At 43.9% G+C, this 14,935-nt stretch overlaps 1 long non-coding RNA gene across 1 annotated transcript; it reads right to left on the bottom strand.

The window, feature by feature from the left end:
* Positions 1-14,176: 14,176 nt before the first annotated feature.
* LOC311124723 lies at positions 14,177-14,635 on the bottom strand. The gene is made up of 2 exons (XR_014612809.1): positions 14,480-14,635; positions 14,177-14,396 (listed from the first exon to the last, which is right to left on the bottom strand). It is a non-coding gene; the product is annotated as an uncharacterized lncRNA (long non-coding RNA).
* Positions 14,636-14,935: the final 300 nt, after the last annotated feature.

Genomic DNA, 14,935 nt, shown 5'->3' with positions numbered 1-14,935 from the left:
TCTACCTTCACAGACTCCATGAAATGATGAGCTCTTCCTAATGATTTGGTCAAATTATGAATTTTGTGTATGGGTTCTAGGAAACAACGGTAACTCAACTTACCCACCTCAATACTGTACCACCATTATTTTCATTCTGTTCCTTTTTTAACCTGAAATCAAACGTTTTTTTTACATTTAGCCCTTTAGATGCGACTGAAATTGTACAGTTTGGGAGAGAGGGTGGAGGAGGAGGCTTGGCTGGAAGCACTGAGCATCTTATAATGACATGCATTATCTGAATTTGGCCCACAGAATTATACCTACGGAGGAGCAGCTTCTTCGAAGGAACTTTGAATGTCTTTGAACTTCCGAGAGTTGGCTTAACGCTGGACCAGAGCTAGTTAGCTAACAAACTTGTGTGTGCAGAGCGGCACCAGATTTCCTTTTTGTAGTTATTAAATCCAACGTGAAACATGATAACTATAGTATCCTTAACTAGCATTGAAAAAGTTAATCAATTCTTCAGTTATACAAAAATCTCTCTCCCTGTCTTCTGAATCACGCTTGTAACATCAGTTACAGTAGCCTATGCTACGGAGGACAGGTAGCCTACATGCACACACAGGCAAACATGTTCAACTGGCAGGCAGACACTGGAAGACGTTTCTGAGTGACAGAGTGAGGGCTTTGCATGGGCACTTTGTTCGGTTTTTTATTTATACTTTTTATTTTATTGTTACTTTTACCCCTATTTCGTGATATCCAAGTGGTAGTTACAGTCTTGTCCCATCGCTGCAACTCCCTACGGACTCGGGAGAGGTGAAGGTCGAGAGCCATACGTCCTCCGAAACACAACCCTGCCAAGCTGTACTGCTTCTTGACACACTGCTCGCTTAACCCGGAAGCCAGCCGCACCAATGTGTCGGAGGAAACACCGCACAACTGGCGACAGAGTCAGCGTGCAGGCACCCAGCCCACCACGAGGAGTTGCTAGAGCGCGGTGAGACAAGGAAATCCAGGCCTGCCAAACCCTAACCACACTGGGCCAATTGTGCACTGCCTCATGAGTCTCCCGGTCACAGCCGGCTGTGACACAGCCTAGGATCGAACCTGGGGCTATAGTGAAGCCTCAAACAATGCGATGCAGTGCCTTAGACCGCTGCGCCACTCGGGAAGCCTACTTTGTTGTGTTTTCTGTGGGACTTGTCGTAGTAAATATAAAATGTTATAGATTGATCTGAGCAAGAGGTTGTGCAAGACAAATTGTGTTAGGAGCTTGTTTGCGATAAATGTTCTGTGTCATGTGTCTGATACTAACAGTGTGTTAGTTGTCTGTGCATAACATTTTAGTAGCGAACAAAGAACAGAACACCAGATGGCCTAATCTGGCCTAGGAATGCGATAATAGGACAACACCCCCTCTCCGGCCATAAACCACCAGATACTCCCCACCACCTTCCCTTGACACACACCAATATTTCACTTGCACGCACACTCATTCTCATGCCTCACAAGTTCTTTGACACACACAGACATTTCACTGTGGATGCACACTCATTCTCCACTCCCCTGTCTACTGGTCGGGTGCCAAGGCCAGAGGACTCTGCCGTGCACCAATGGGGCTTCTGCTCTGGACAGAGCAGACCCGCCTCCTACGCCTCGGGAACCAATCAAGGGACTAGAAGAAGGACCCCTTCCTTTATGTTACATTGTATAAAGTAATGATGTAAACTCTTTTTAAGGGCCCTTCTCAACTGTCTCCTTAAGAGGCAATTGGTTGGGTCCATGCATGTAGCTTGAGTAGTACCAGCTATCTCTGTTTTAATAAACTGCCTTTTGCTTAAAGCAAATTCCTCTCTGTCTAAGCGTCGGTGGTTTGTACTCCCTCTCCTAATTATGGGTTCACCAACAGACTGTTAAAAAAAAATGCCTGGAAAGTAAAATAACGTTATTAACGGGTTCTCATGCTTTTAAAATAACAGTTCTATTGAAGAACATTATAGATCACTGCCGTTCCCGGTTCTGTTTTCTGTTCCTCAAAACATTTATTTATTTTCCAGTTTTCGGTTCTGTTCACCGAACCAGTTCCAACCCCTGATGTAATATAGCTTGTACTAGCTAGGTAGCGAACAACTTTAGAAAACCACTCTATAAAGTAGTTTGTGCTAACTAGCTATATGGAATTCACCCTCTACCGTTTGGGCCTGTTTTGATTGTACTAGCTACAGATCCACCTCATCAGTACCTGTATAAGTGTTCCCGCTGCCCCCTTGTCTCTGTGTGTGATTGTTTATTGTGGAGGTTATATGAGCTCGGTGGAGCTTCTTGTACTTTGTATCGACATGTATACGGAATAAACCTTTATTCTGTGATTTACCCTCCTGTGCCTGACTCCGTCCAAATCACAAGCCACACCGAAGCTTCTGTGCGGGATTCTCTACGTACATTTTCTATGTAGCTGCTGCTCACTTTCCCCCTCCATTCATTTGCTTCCGTTTAAGAAACGTTTTTCAACAGAATCGACGGAATGAACACACCCCTGATCACACGCAAACAGTTCACTTTCATAGCAGCCACTTAAAAACAGAACGATCACTTTGCTTGTTGTATATAGAATTCATTCTCGCAACTATCTACGCGCTCTCCTCCTCTCACCTTTTCCCTTCGCTTGTGGACTTCAGTGCACAACACATCAGCTGTCTATGACCAGGCGAAAAAACCTTTCCAAGGCAAACCCTCATGATGACTACTAACCGCTACACACAGCCTACATCATTGTCTACTAGAACTAACACGTTAGTAAACCTGCTACAATCATGCAGTACAGTGTACAGTCAGAAAGCAGTTTAGCAGTTACACCGGCGGGCCCCGGTGGCAATAAATTAATAAAACCAAAAACCATAGCCAGCTAGCTAACATAACATCCCTCTCTGTTTGAGCCGGGTGTTTGAGTAGGCAAAACTAGCTAGCTGCATTTGCTAGCTAAGTGAAAGTAAAACAAAACATTTTTACAACCAAATATAGCTATCTCTCCCTCTCTCTCTCTTCTTAATTTTGGAAGAAATTAATTTGTTAACTGTTCAACTATTGTCTTTCTCTCTCTTTGAGTCAACTACTCACCACATTGTATGCACTGCAGTGCTAGCTAGCTGTGGCGTATGCTTTCAGTACTAAATTAATTATCTGATTCTTTGATTGGGTGTATAACATGTCAGTTCATGCTGCAAGAGCTCTGATAGATTGGAGGAAGTCCTCCGGAAGTTGCCATAATTACTGTGTAAGTCTATGGAAGGGGGTGAGAACCAAGAGCCTCCTAGGTTTTGTATTGAAGTCAATGTACCCAGAGGAGGACAGAAGCTACTACTGTCAAAGTTCAAACTCAACGGGCCCTGTACAGGGCTCAAAACAACTGCTAATAGTTTAACAGGTTACTAAGGCCTTTTCACACCAACTGAGTTGTGTTTGACTTGGTGAGAAAGGGCCTTTACAGGTGTAGCAGGTGTGGAGGACGGGGATTGGAAAGTAGGCTGTCTGACCAAACTATACAACTATGTGGAACAATTAATATATGTGGAACAGTTAACATGTGGAACAGTAACTGTGTGTAACACATGACATATGGTAATGATCACAGCATTGGAGTAAAAATTTAAATGTTAAAGCAATTATATAGTAATTAATGATGAATTAGATTGTCAATCAAGCAATCAAATACCTTTTACATGTAGAATGTTTTTAACAAATGAACATATTATTAAGTGAAAGTGCTGAATAGTACCAGAGCTTAAACCCTTATAGACCCTAGCATGTCTTGGGGATCCCCTGTTATTGGTGATGGTGAGAGGTTAGCATGTCTTGGGGATCCCCTGTTATTGGTGATGGTGAGAGGTTAGCATGTCTTGGGGATCCCCTGTTATTGGTAGTGGTGAGAGGTTAGCAGGTCTTGGGGATCCCCTGTTATTGGTAATGATGAGAGGTTAGCATGTCTTGGGGATCCCCTGTTATTGGTAATGGTGAGAGGTTAGCATTCCTTCGGGGTCCCCTGTTATTGGTAATGGTGAGAGGTTAGCATGTCTTGGGGATCCCCTGTTATTGGTAATGGTGAGAGGTTAGCGTGTTTTGGGGGTCCTGTTATTGGTAATGGTGAGAGGTTAGCATGTCCCATGTTATTGGTAATGGTGAGGGGTATGATCTTTGTACCATTTAAATTCATCCTAAAATATCAATTTTGCTATCTCCCAATATAAAAGCCATCTCTGATGAGAGACCTGCTCTCCTCCATCTTGCATTACAAACACTACACTTGTCCGTTCAGTAGCGGGGTAAGACTCCATCTTGGGGATCCCCTGTTATTGGTAATCGTGAGAGGTTAGCATGTCTTGGGGATCCCCTGTTATTGGTAATGGTGAGAGGTTGGCATGTTTTGGGGGTATGATCTTTGTGCCTCTGTAAATTTCACACTCACAATTATTCACGATTTGTTCAGGATGATCTGTAATCATGGTAGCATCCACATTACTGTAGAAGTGTTCAGAAACATATTCTATTATTTACAATAAGTTACTCCAAAATGAAACAACACATTATTTACCATTCATTTATATTGGGCACAATATAAACTAAAACAAACTGCAAATGCATCCTATAAATTTGTAGAGTCCCACGCTTGATGTAGTCATTGCATGCTAGGAATATAGAACCAAGCACTAAACTTTTGACTACTTTAATACACATATACTGTAAGTGACACCTTCAAATGGAAGGACTCGATACATAAAGTCCTTTCATTTTGTGAAGGAACATTTTATGTTTGAGCTTTTCTAATAACCAATTCGACTGGGCTCATGCAAAGGACTGATTGATCGTGCCTGGGAGGAATCCTTACTATCAGTATAAGCAATTTGTCCGTACGCCCAGAACATTGTTTTGATGACCGAAAGGGGTGTCTCAGTTTCAAGGTCTCAGCTATTGGTCGGTCACATGCATGAACCAAACGTTAATGATGAATTAATTATGAATAATGAATAAGCTAAATCATGCAAATATAACTTGTCTGTGTAAGTAGTATATAAGAGAACAAGATTCATTTAAGATTGACTTCAGGTGTCCCTGATGTTAATTTCCATGACAATTTCTAAACGGTAAAACAGATATGTATGAAAATACCCTCAAATAAAAGGTGACATTCTGTACTGTTGCCGCAGTTTTGTTTGATCTCAAATCCAAAATGCTGGAGTATAGAGCCAAATTAAACATCTTAGCTTCACTGTCCAAATAAATACGTAGGTGTGTATTGCAAATATAAAAAAAAAACGTGTATAGCAAATATCCAAACAACATGTAGTATAGCTATTCTCCAATAAAGGGGAATAAACGCCAAGGCTAGAAGAGGCTACGCAAAGGGCCTTTTTTTGCATGCCACTGCATAGGTTACTTAAGGTTGTACAACCATCTGGAAGTCTCACAAGCTTACATTGTTTCGCTACACGGATTCCAGCGGTAATCAATAGCGATGGAACTTAAGCCTCGTTCACAGGAACTTAAGCCTCGTTCACATTACCCATAAGCCGTGTCGTTGCGCTGGATGTCATGCATTTCAATTGAGACTTCCACAACAGAGTGAAAACACCACGCCCCCTTGTGGTTCAAGGTTCCGTTGCGAGACGGACACTGCATACGTTGGCATTTTTCTAACTTTAGGTCGTCTGCAGTCCAGTAACAGGAAGTTACCAATACAGAGAAGATTAAAATATGTGGTTTTCGGTGATGGCTTTATGAGATAGCTAGCAACTTGTAAACAATTACCCATTCCTATAAGTTAGTATTTTAATAGTAGTGTTAAATAATACACATTGGCTTTTAAGCCAATTATATTATGACTGTTGCCTCCCGTTGAAGTTTATTGTGATGGTGATGATGTTTGTTTTGATTATAATTGTTAGGTGGAGGTTGCTAGCTACAATGTTACCTTCAACCTAGCCTTTAGCTAGCTAGCTACTCTGCACTGCAAGCTAGTTTGACTTGCAATAAAATTAGAGAAACAAGTTGATGAAAAAGTAACTAAACAAAACATGTTTTATTATCATCTGAAACAATATATTGATCCTGTCTTGAATTAAAAGGTTATATTTTGCTATCTCCCTAAATAAATGCGATCTCTGATGAGAGACAGGCTCTCCTCCATCTTGCGTTACAAACACTACACTTCTCCATTCAGTGGCGGTGCAAGACTTTGTGAAGATGACTTAATGGGTAATGAAATACGTCACGATGTCTGCTTAGGAGTGTTTTAACAATGCATCTTTCTTACAACGGCCGAAGATGTAACATGCGTTTCCCTAAACACCACGAAGAGAAAATATTTGTAAAGTGCATTGTTGAGGCACGTGTCGATACTGATAGGATCTAAAGATAGGCAGCACTGCTCTCTGTGCCCTGAATGCCCCCTTGTCACACCCTGGCTCTGGGACTCTATTTGTTGAGCCAGGGTGTGTTCATTCTATGTGTTTATTTTCTATGTTGGGGGTTCTAGTTCGTCATTTTCTATGTTTGACTGAGTGACTCCCAATCAGAGGCAACGAGTGTCAGCTGTTGGCTGGTTGTCTCTGATTGGGAGCCATATTTAACTGTCTGTGTTTCACTTTGTGTTTGTGTGTTTTTGTTCCGTGTTCGGTCATTGTTACCGTGGACTTCACGAGTCGTTTGTTGTTTTCGTTCGTGCTTTATTAAATAAAGTTAACATGTTCTTTCAACACGCTGCGCATTGGTCTCTCCCTGACGTTCGTGACAGAAAAACCCACCGTACCAGGACCAAGCAGCGTGTCCAGGAACAGGCAGCCTGGACATGGGAGGAGATATTGGACGGGAAAGGGTCCTGGACCTGGGAGGAAATCCTGGCCGGGATGGATCGCCGGCCATGGATTGAGACGGTGGAGAGGCGACGGAGAGAGGAGCAGCGGCGTCAGCAGGGTCAACGTCGGACAGGCGAGAGGCAACCCCAAAAATGTTTTAGGGGGGGGGGGCACACGGCAGGGGCGACGAGGGAGCAGGAGGTAGTGTTGCAGAGGATGGAGCATTTGGAGGCGATAAGGGAAAGGGTGAGAAATGAGGCACGGCGAGAGGAACTCGGTAGGCAGCTGAGGGAGTGGGGGGTTATGACGAAACCCAGTCCCGCTCCTCACACCAAGCAAGTGGTGTGCGTCACCAGTCCGGTCCGGCCCGTTCCTGCTTCCCGCACTAAGTGTAAGGTGCACGCCGCCAGCCCAGCCCGGCCTGTTTCTGCCCCTTGCACCAAGCCTACGGTGTGCGTCACCAGCCCGGCCCGGCCTGTTCCTGCCACTCGCACCAAGCCTACGGTGTGCGTCGCCAGCCCGGTCCAGCCTGTTCCTGCCCCTCGCACCAAGCCTACGGTGCGAGTCGTCAGCCTGGTCCAGCCTGTTCCTGCCCCTCGCACCAAGCCTACGGTGCGAGTCGTCAGCCTGGTCCAGCCTGTTCCTGCCCCTCGCACCAAGCCTACGGTGCGAGTCGTCAGCCTGGTCCAACCCGTTCCTGCCACTCGCACCAAGCCAGGGGTGCGAGTCGTCAGTCCGGTGAGGCCCGTTCCTGCCACTCGCACCAAGCCAGGGATGCGAGTCGTCAGTCCGGTGAGGCCCGTTCCGGCTCCACGCACCAAGCCAGGGGTGCGCATCGTCAGCCCGGTCCGGTCCGTTCCGGCTCCACGCACCAAGCCAGGGGTGCGAGTCGTCAGTCCGGTGAGGCCCGTTCCGGCTCCACGCACCAAGCCAGAGGTGCGAGTCGTCAGTCCGGTGAGGCCCGTTCCGGCTCCACGCACCAAGCCAGGGGTGCGCATCGTCAGCCCGGTCCGGCCCGTTGCTGCAACACGCACCAAGCCAAGGGTGCGCATCGTCAGCCCGGTCCGGCCAGTTGCTGCTCCACGCACCAAGCCAGAGGTGCGCGTCGTCAGTCCGGCACAACCCGTGCCTGGGTCATCGGTGCCAATTCAGGTACCGCTCAACTGCTCCACTAAGGAGCTGAAGCCTACCGCTCCTGCTACGTCCAGTCCAGCTCCAGCCAGCGGGGCCAGACCGGACCAGGGGTGCTATGGGGGGTTTGTTGGAGGGTGGTGGGCAAGCCCGGAGCCAGAACCGCCGCCGAGGAGGAATGCCCACCCAGCCCTCCCCTGTTTTGCTCGTATTTAGGCGCGGTCGCAGTCCGCGCCTTTAGGGGGGGGGTACTGTCACACCCTGGCTCTGGGACTCTATTTGTTGAGCCAGGGTGTGTTCATTCTATGTGTTTATTTTCTATGTTGGGGGTTCTAGTTCGTCATTTTCTATGTTTGACTGAGTGACTCCCAATCAGAGGCAACGAGTGTCAGCTGTTGGCTGGTTGTCTCTGATTGGGAGCCATATTTAACTGTCTGTGTTTCACTTTGTGTTTGTGGGTTTTTGTTCCGTGTTCGGTCATTGTTACCGTGGACTTCACGAGTCGTTTCTTGTTTTGTTGATTGTGTTCTATTATCACTAAAGATAATAAAGTTAAACATGTTCGTTCATCACGCTGCGCCTTGGTCTGTTCAATACGACGATCGTGACACCCCTTTAACTTATTTTTCACATTTTGCTGTCTTAAATTTTAAACAGAAACAATATTAAATTGTATTATTTTTCCCACAGATCTACACAACCTACTTAACATTTACTAAGTGAAAAGGTTATAAAACTTACAAAATTAAGAAAAAATAACTGAAATATCATAATTTGAGTTAATATTTGGTGGAAGCACATTTAGCAGCCATTACAGCTGTGAATAAGATTTTACCAACTTTGCACAACTCTTAGGGTTACATATATCCATTGTTTTTGTTAACATTGCTCAAGCTCAATATATTTTGTTGGGAATCATTGATGGATTGCAATATTCAAGCCTTGTTTCTGATTTTTAAGCAAATTTAAGTCAGGACTGAGACACCTCTACGAAATCCATTTTGGCATCTTTGGCAAAAACATTTGTGTAATTGTCTCGCTGAAAAATAAAACTATCCCAGGGTTTTCAGAAGACTGAGGCTGTTAACTTTTTACCTGGGCTTTGCTCCTTTCAAATTTCATTGAATCCTGACAAACTGCCCACTCCCTGCCAACGGCAAGCATACCCATAAGATGATGCTGCCACCACTATACTTGAAAAGTGTTTCACTCTTTGTTGTGTTGGATTGGATTTGACCCAACTTTGTAGTTTTTTATATATGCCAAAAATATTGTCTTGCAGTACTACTTAACAGCCTTGTTGCAAACATAATTGATTATTTGGAGTGGATTAAATGTAATTTCTAAAATATACTTAAGTATCAAAAGTAAAAGTATTAATCATTTCAAATGTCTTATTTTAAGCAAACCAGACGGCACCATGTATAGTTGAAGTCGGAAGTTTACATGCAACTTAGCCAAATACATTTAAACTCAGTTTTCCACAATTCCTGACATTTAACCCTAGTAAAAATTCCCTGTCTTAGGTCAGTTAGGATCACCACTTTAAAAAATGTGAAATGGCAGAATAATAGTAGAGAGAATTATTTATTTCAGCTTTTATTTATTTCATCACATTCCCAGTGGGTCAGAAGTTTACATAAACTCAATTAGTATTTGGTACCATTGCCTTTAAATTGTTTAACTTGGGACAAACGTTTCGGGTAGCCTTCCACAAGCTTCCCACAATATGTTGGGTGAATTTTGGCCCATTCCTCCTGACAGAGCTGAGTCATGTTTGTAGGCCTCCTTGCTCTCACACACTTTTTCAGTTCTGCCCACAAATTTTCCACAGGATTGAGGTCAGGGATTTGTGATGGCCACTCCAATACCTTGACTTGATGCCATCTATTTTGTGAAGTGCACCAGTCCCTCCTGCAGCAAAGCACCCCTGTGCTTCACTGTTGGGATGGTGTTCTTCGTCTTGCAAGGCTCACCCTTTTTCATCCAAAGATAACAATGGTCATTATGGCCAAACAGTTCTATTTTTGTTTCATCAGACCAAAAAGTACGATCTTTGTCCCCATGTGCAGTTGCAAACCGTAGTCTGGCTTTTTTATGGCGGTTTTGGAGCAGTGGCTTCTTCCTTGCTGAGCGGCCTTTCAGGTTATGTCGACATAGGACTTGTTTTACTGTGGATATAGATACTTTTGTACCTGTTTCCTCCAGCATCTATACAAGGTCCTTTACTGTTGTTCTGGGATTGATTTGAACTTTTCGCACCAAAGTACGTTCATCTCTAGGAGACAGAATGCGTCTCCTTCCTGAGCGGAACGATGGCTACGTGGTTCCATGGTGTTTATACTTGCATACTATTGTTTGTACAGATGAACGTGGTACCTTTAGGCATTTGGAAATTGCTCCCAAGGATGAACCAGACTTGTGGAGGTTTACCATTTTTTTCTGAGGTTTTGGCTGATTTCCTTTGATTTTCCCATGATGTCAAGCAAAGAGGCACTGAGTTTGAAGGTAGGCCTTGAAATACATCCACAGCTGACTCAAATGATGTCAATTAGGCTATCAGAAGCTTCTAACGCCATGACATCATTTTCTGGACATTTCCAAGTTGTTTAAAGGCACAGTTAACTTAGTGTATGTAAACTTTGACCCACTGGAATTGTGATACAGTGAATTATAAGTGAAATAATCTGTATGCACAAAGTAGATGTCCTAACCGACTTGCCAAAGCCATAGTTTGTTAACAATACATTTTGTGGAGTGGTTGAAAAACGAGTTTTAATGACTCCAACCTAAGTGTATGTAAAATTCCGACTTCAACTGTATATATATATATATATATATATATATACAGTGGCGGAAAAAAGTATTTAGTCAGCCACCAATTGTGCAAGTTCTCCCACTTAAAAAGATGATAGAGGCCTGTAATTTTCATCATAGGTACACGTCAACTATGACAGACAAATTGAGGAAAAAAAATCCTGAAAATCACATTGTAGGATATTTTATGAATTTATTTGCAAATTATGGTGGAAAATAAGTATTTGGTCACCTACAAACAAGCAAGATTTCTGGCTCTCACAGACCTGTAACTTCTTCTTTAAGAGGCTCCTCTGTCCTCCACTCGTTACCTGTTTTAATGGCACCTGTTTGAACTTGTTATCAGTATAAAAGACACCTGTCCACAACCTCAAACAGTCACACTCCAAACTCCACTATGGCCAAGACCAAAGAGCTGTCAAAGGACACCAGAAACAAAATTGTAGACCTGCACCAGGCTGGGAAGACTGAATCTGCAATAGGTAAGCAGCTTGGTTTGAAGAAATCAACTGTGGGAGCAATTATTAGGAAATGGAAGACATACAAGACCACTGATAATCTCCCTCGATCTGGGGCTCCACGCAAGATCTCACCCCGTGGGGTCAAAATGATCACAAGAACGGTGAGCAAAAATCCCAGAACCACACGGGGGGACCTAGTGAATGACCTGCAGAGAGCTGGGACCAAAGTAACAAAGCCTACCATCAGTAACACACTACGCCACCAGGGACTCAAATCCTGCAGTGCCAGACGTGTCCCCCTTCTTAAGCCAGTACATGTCCAGGCCCGTCTGAAGTTGTCTAGAGTGCATTTGGATGATCCAGAAGAGGATTGGGAGAATGTCATATGGTCAGATGAAACCAAAATATAACTTTTTGGTAAAAACTCAACTCGTCGTGTTTGGAGTACAAAGAATGCTGAGTTGCATCCAAAGAACACCATACCTACTGTGAAGCATGGGGGTGGAAACATCATGCTTTGGGGCTGTTTTTCTGCAAAGGGACTAGGACGACTGATCCGTGTAAAGGAAAGAATGAATGGGGCCATGCATCGTGAGATTTTGAGTGAAAACCTCCTTCCATCAGCAAGGGCATTGAAGATGAAATGTGGCTGGGTCTTACAGCATGACAATGATCCCAAACACCGCCCGGGCAACGAAGGAGTGGCTTCGTAAGAAGCATTTCAAGGTCCTGGAGTGGCCTAGCCAGTCTCCAGATCTCAACCCCATAGAAAATCTTTGGAGGGAGTTGAAAGTCCGTGTTGCCCAGCGACAGCCCCAAAACATCACTGCTCTAGAGGAGATCTGCATGGAGGAATGGGCCAAAATACCAGCAACAGTGTGTGAAAACCTTGTGAAGACTTACAGAAAACGTTTGACCCATGTCATTGCCAACAAAGGGTATATAACAAAGTATTGAGACACTTTTGTTATTGACCAAATACTTATTTTCCACCATAATTTGCTAATAAATTCATTAAAAATCCTACAATGTGATTTTCTGGATTTTTTTTTCTCATTTTGTCTGTCATAGTTGACGTGTACCTATGATGAAAATTACAGGCCTCTCTCATCTTTTTAAGTGGGAGAACTTGCACAATTGGTGGCTGACTAAATACTTTTTTTCCCCCACTGTATATATATATATACAGTGGGGAGAACAAGTATTTGATACACTGACGATTTTGCAGGTTTTCCTACTTACAAAGCATGTAGAGGTCTGTAATTGTTATCATAGGTACACAAAAATCCAGAAAATCACATTGTATGATTTTTAAGTAATTAATTTGCGTTTTATTGCATGACATGAGTATTTGATCACCTACCAACCAGTAAGAATTCCGGCTCTCACAGACCTGTTAGTTTTTCTTTAAGAAGCCCTCCTGTTCTCCACTCATTACCTGTATTAACTGCACCTGTTTGAACTCGTTAACTGTTTAAAAGACACATGTCCACACACTCAATCAAACAGACTCCAACCTCTCCACAATGGCCAAGACCAGAGAGCTGTGTAAGGACATCAGGGATAAAATTGTAGACCTGCACAAGGCTGGGATGGGCTACAGGACAATAGGCAAGCAGCTTGATGAGAAGGCAACAACTGTTGGCGCAATTATTAGAAAATGGAAGAAGTTCAAGATGACTGTCAATCACCCTCGGTCTGGGGCTCCATGCAAGATCTCACCTCGTGGGGCATCAATGATCATGAGGAAGGTGAGGGATCAGCCCAGAACTACACGGCAGGACCTGGTCAATGACCTGAAGAGAGCTGGGACCACAGTCTCAAAGAAAACCATTAGTAACACACTACTCCGTCATGGATTAAAATCCTGCAGAGCACGTAAGTCCCCCTGCTCAAGCCAGCGCATGTCCAGGCCCGTCTGAAGTTTGCCAATGACCATCTGGATGATCCAGAGGAGGAATGGGAGAAGGTCATGTGGTCTGATGAGACAAAAATATAGCTTTTTGGTCTAAACTCCACTCGCCGTGTTTGGAGGAAGAAGAAGGATGAGTACAACCCCAAGAACACCATCTCAACCGTGAAGCATGGAGGTGGAAACATCATTCTTTGGGGATGCTTTTCTGCAAAGGGGACAGGATGACTGCACCATATTGAGGGGAGGATGGATGGGGCCATGTATCGCGAGATCTTGGCCAACAACCTCCTTCCCTCAGTAAGAGCATTGAAGATGGGTCATGGCTGGGTCTTCCAGCATGACAACGACCCGAAACACACAGCCAGGGCAACTAAGGAGTGGCTCCGTAAAAAGCATCTCAAGGTCCTGGAGTGGCCTAGCCAGTCTCCAGACCTGAACCCAATAGAAAATCTTTGGAGGGAGCTGAAAGTCCGTATTGCCCAGCGACATCTCCGAAACCTGAAGGATCTGGAGAAGGTATGGAGGAGTGGGCCAAAATCCCTGCTGCAGTGTGTGCAAACCTGGTCAAGACCTACAGGAAACGTATGATATCTGTAATTGCAAACAAAGGTTTCTGTACCAAATATTAAGTTCTGCTTTTCTGATGTGTCAAATACTTATGTCATGCAATAAAACGCAAATGAATTACTTAAAAATCATTCAATGTGATTTTCTGGATTTTTGTTTTAGATTCCGTCTGAAGTGTACCTATGATAAAAATGACAGACCTCTACATGCTTTGTAAGTAGGAAAACCTGCAAAATCGGCAGTGTATCAAAGACTTGTTCTCCCCACTGTGTATATATATATATATATATATATATTTACAGATAGCCAGGGGCACACTCAGACATAATTTACAAACGAAGCAGGTGTGTTTTGTGACTCTGCCAGATCAGAGGCAGTAGGGATGACCAGGGATGTTCTTGTTATGATTTAACTGGATAGAACCCAAATGCAGACAAGTACACCAAGCCAGAGAAGTTTTAACAGGTTTATTATAATGTTCAATAGTCCAGGTTTCCAATAAATGGGGAAGAGCAAGTCCAGGTTACAGGGAGGGTAACAGATCCAGGTCAGGGCAGGTGTGGTACCGTAATGTCCTAGTGTCCGTGGTGAGTCCAAAGGAGAGGTCCGATAGTGGAGAGCAGGATGGTGGTGGCAGGAGTGAAGCGGAGGCAGGAGTCAGGTTCCAAATATCTGTGGCACAGGAGAAAAAGTAAATAGACAGGCCAAAAACACAAGAGCGAAAACAGACAGGTTGAGTCGGCAGCGAGACTAACATGGTTGTCTTGACTATGATCTGACGATGAGTGGCAAGTTTGACCGGGTCTTAAAGGGCTGAGGTGATTATGGTGAATGAGCTGCAGCTGGAACCCTGACTCCCGCACACCAGACTTCACTCCTGCAATCAAGGACAAACAGAGGGGAGGGGAAGAGCAGAGAGAGCTACCTAGCAGCAGTAGGCCTAACAGTTCTATTGATAAGTGCGTGAATTTGACAATATTTCTGTCCTGCTAAGCATTTAAAAATGTAACGAGTACTTTTGGGTGTCAAGGAAAAGGTATGGAGTAAAAAGTACAATATTTACTTTAGGAATGTAGTGAAAGTAAAGCGCAGATAACCCCCATAAAACTACTTAAATAGTACTTTAAAGTATTTTTACTTAAATACTTTACACCACTGGTCATACAGGCCGGTAATATGGAGTAAATGCAATGATGTTGATTCCTTTTGTA

The sequence above is a fragment of the Coregonus lavaretus genome (genome assembly GCF_964263955.1).
Source record: "Coregonus lavaretus genome assembly, contig: HAP1_SCAFFOLD_79, whole genome shotgun sequence".
NCBI classification, from domain to species: Eukaryota; Metazoa; Chordata; class Actinopteri; order Salmoniformes; family Salmonidae; genus Coregonus; species Coregonus lavaretus.
This window is presented reverse-complemented; position numbering and strand designations above follow the sequence as displayed.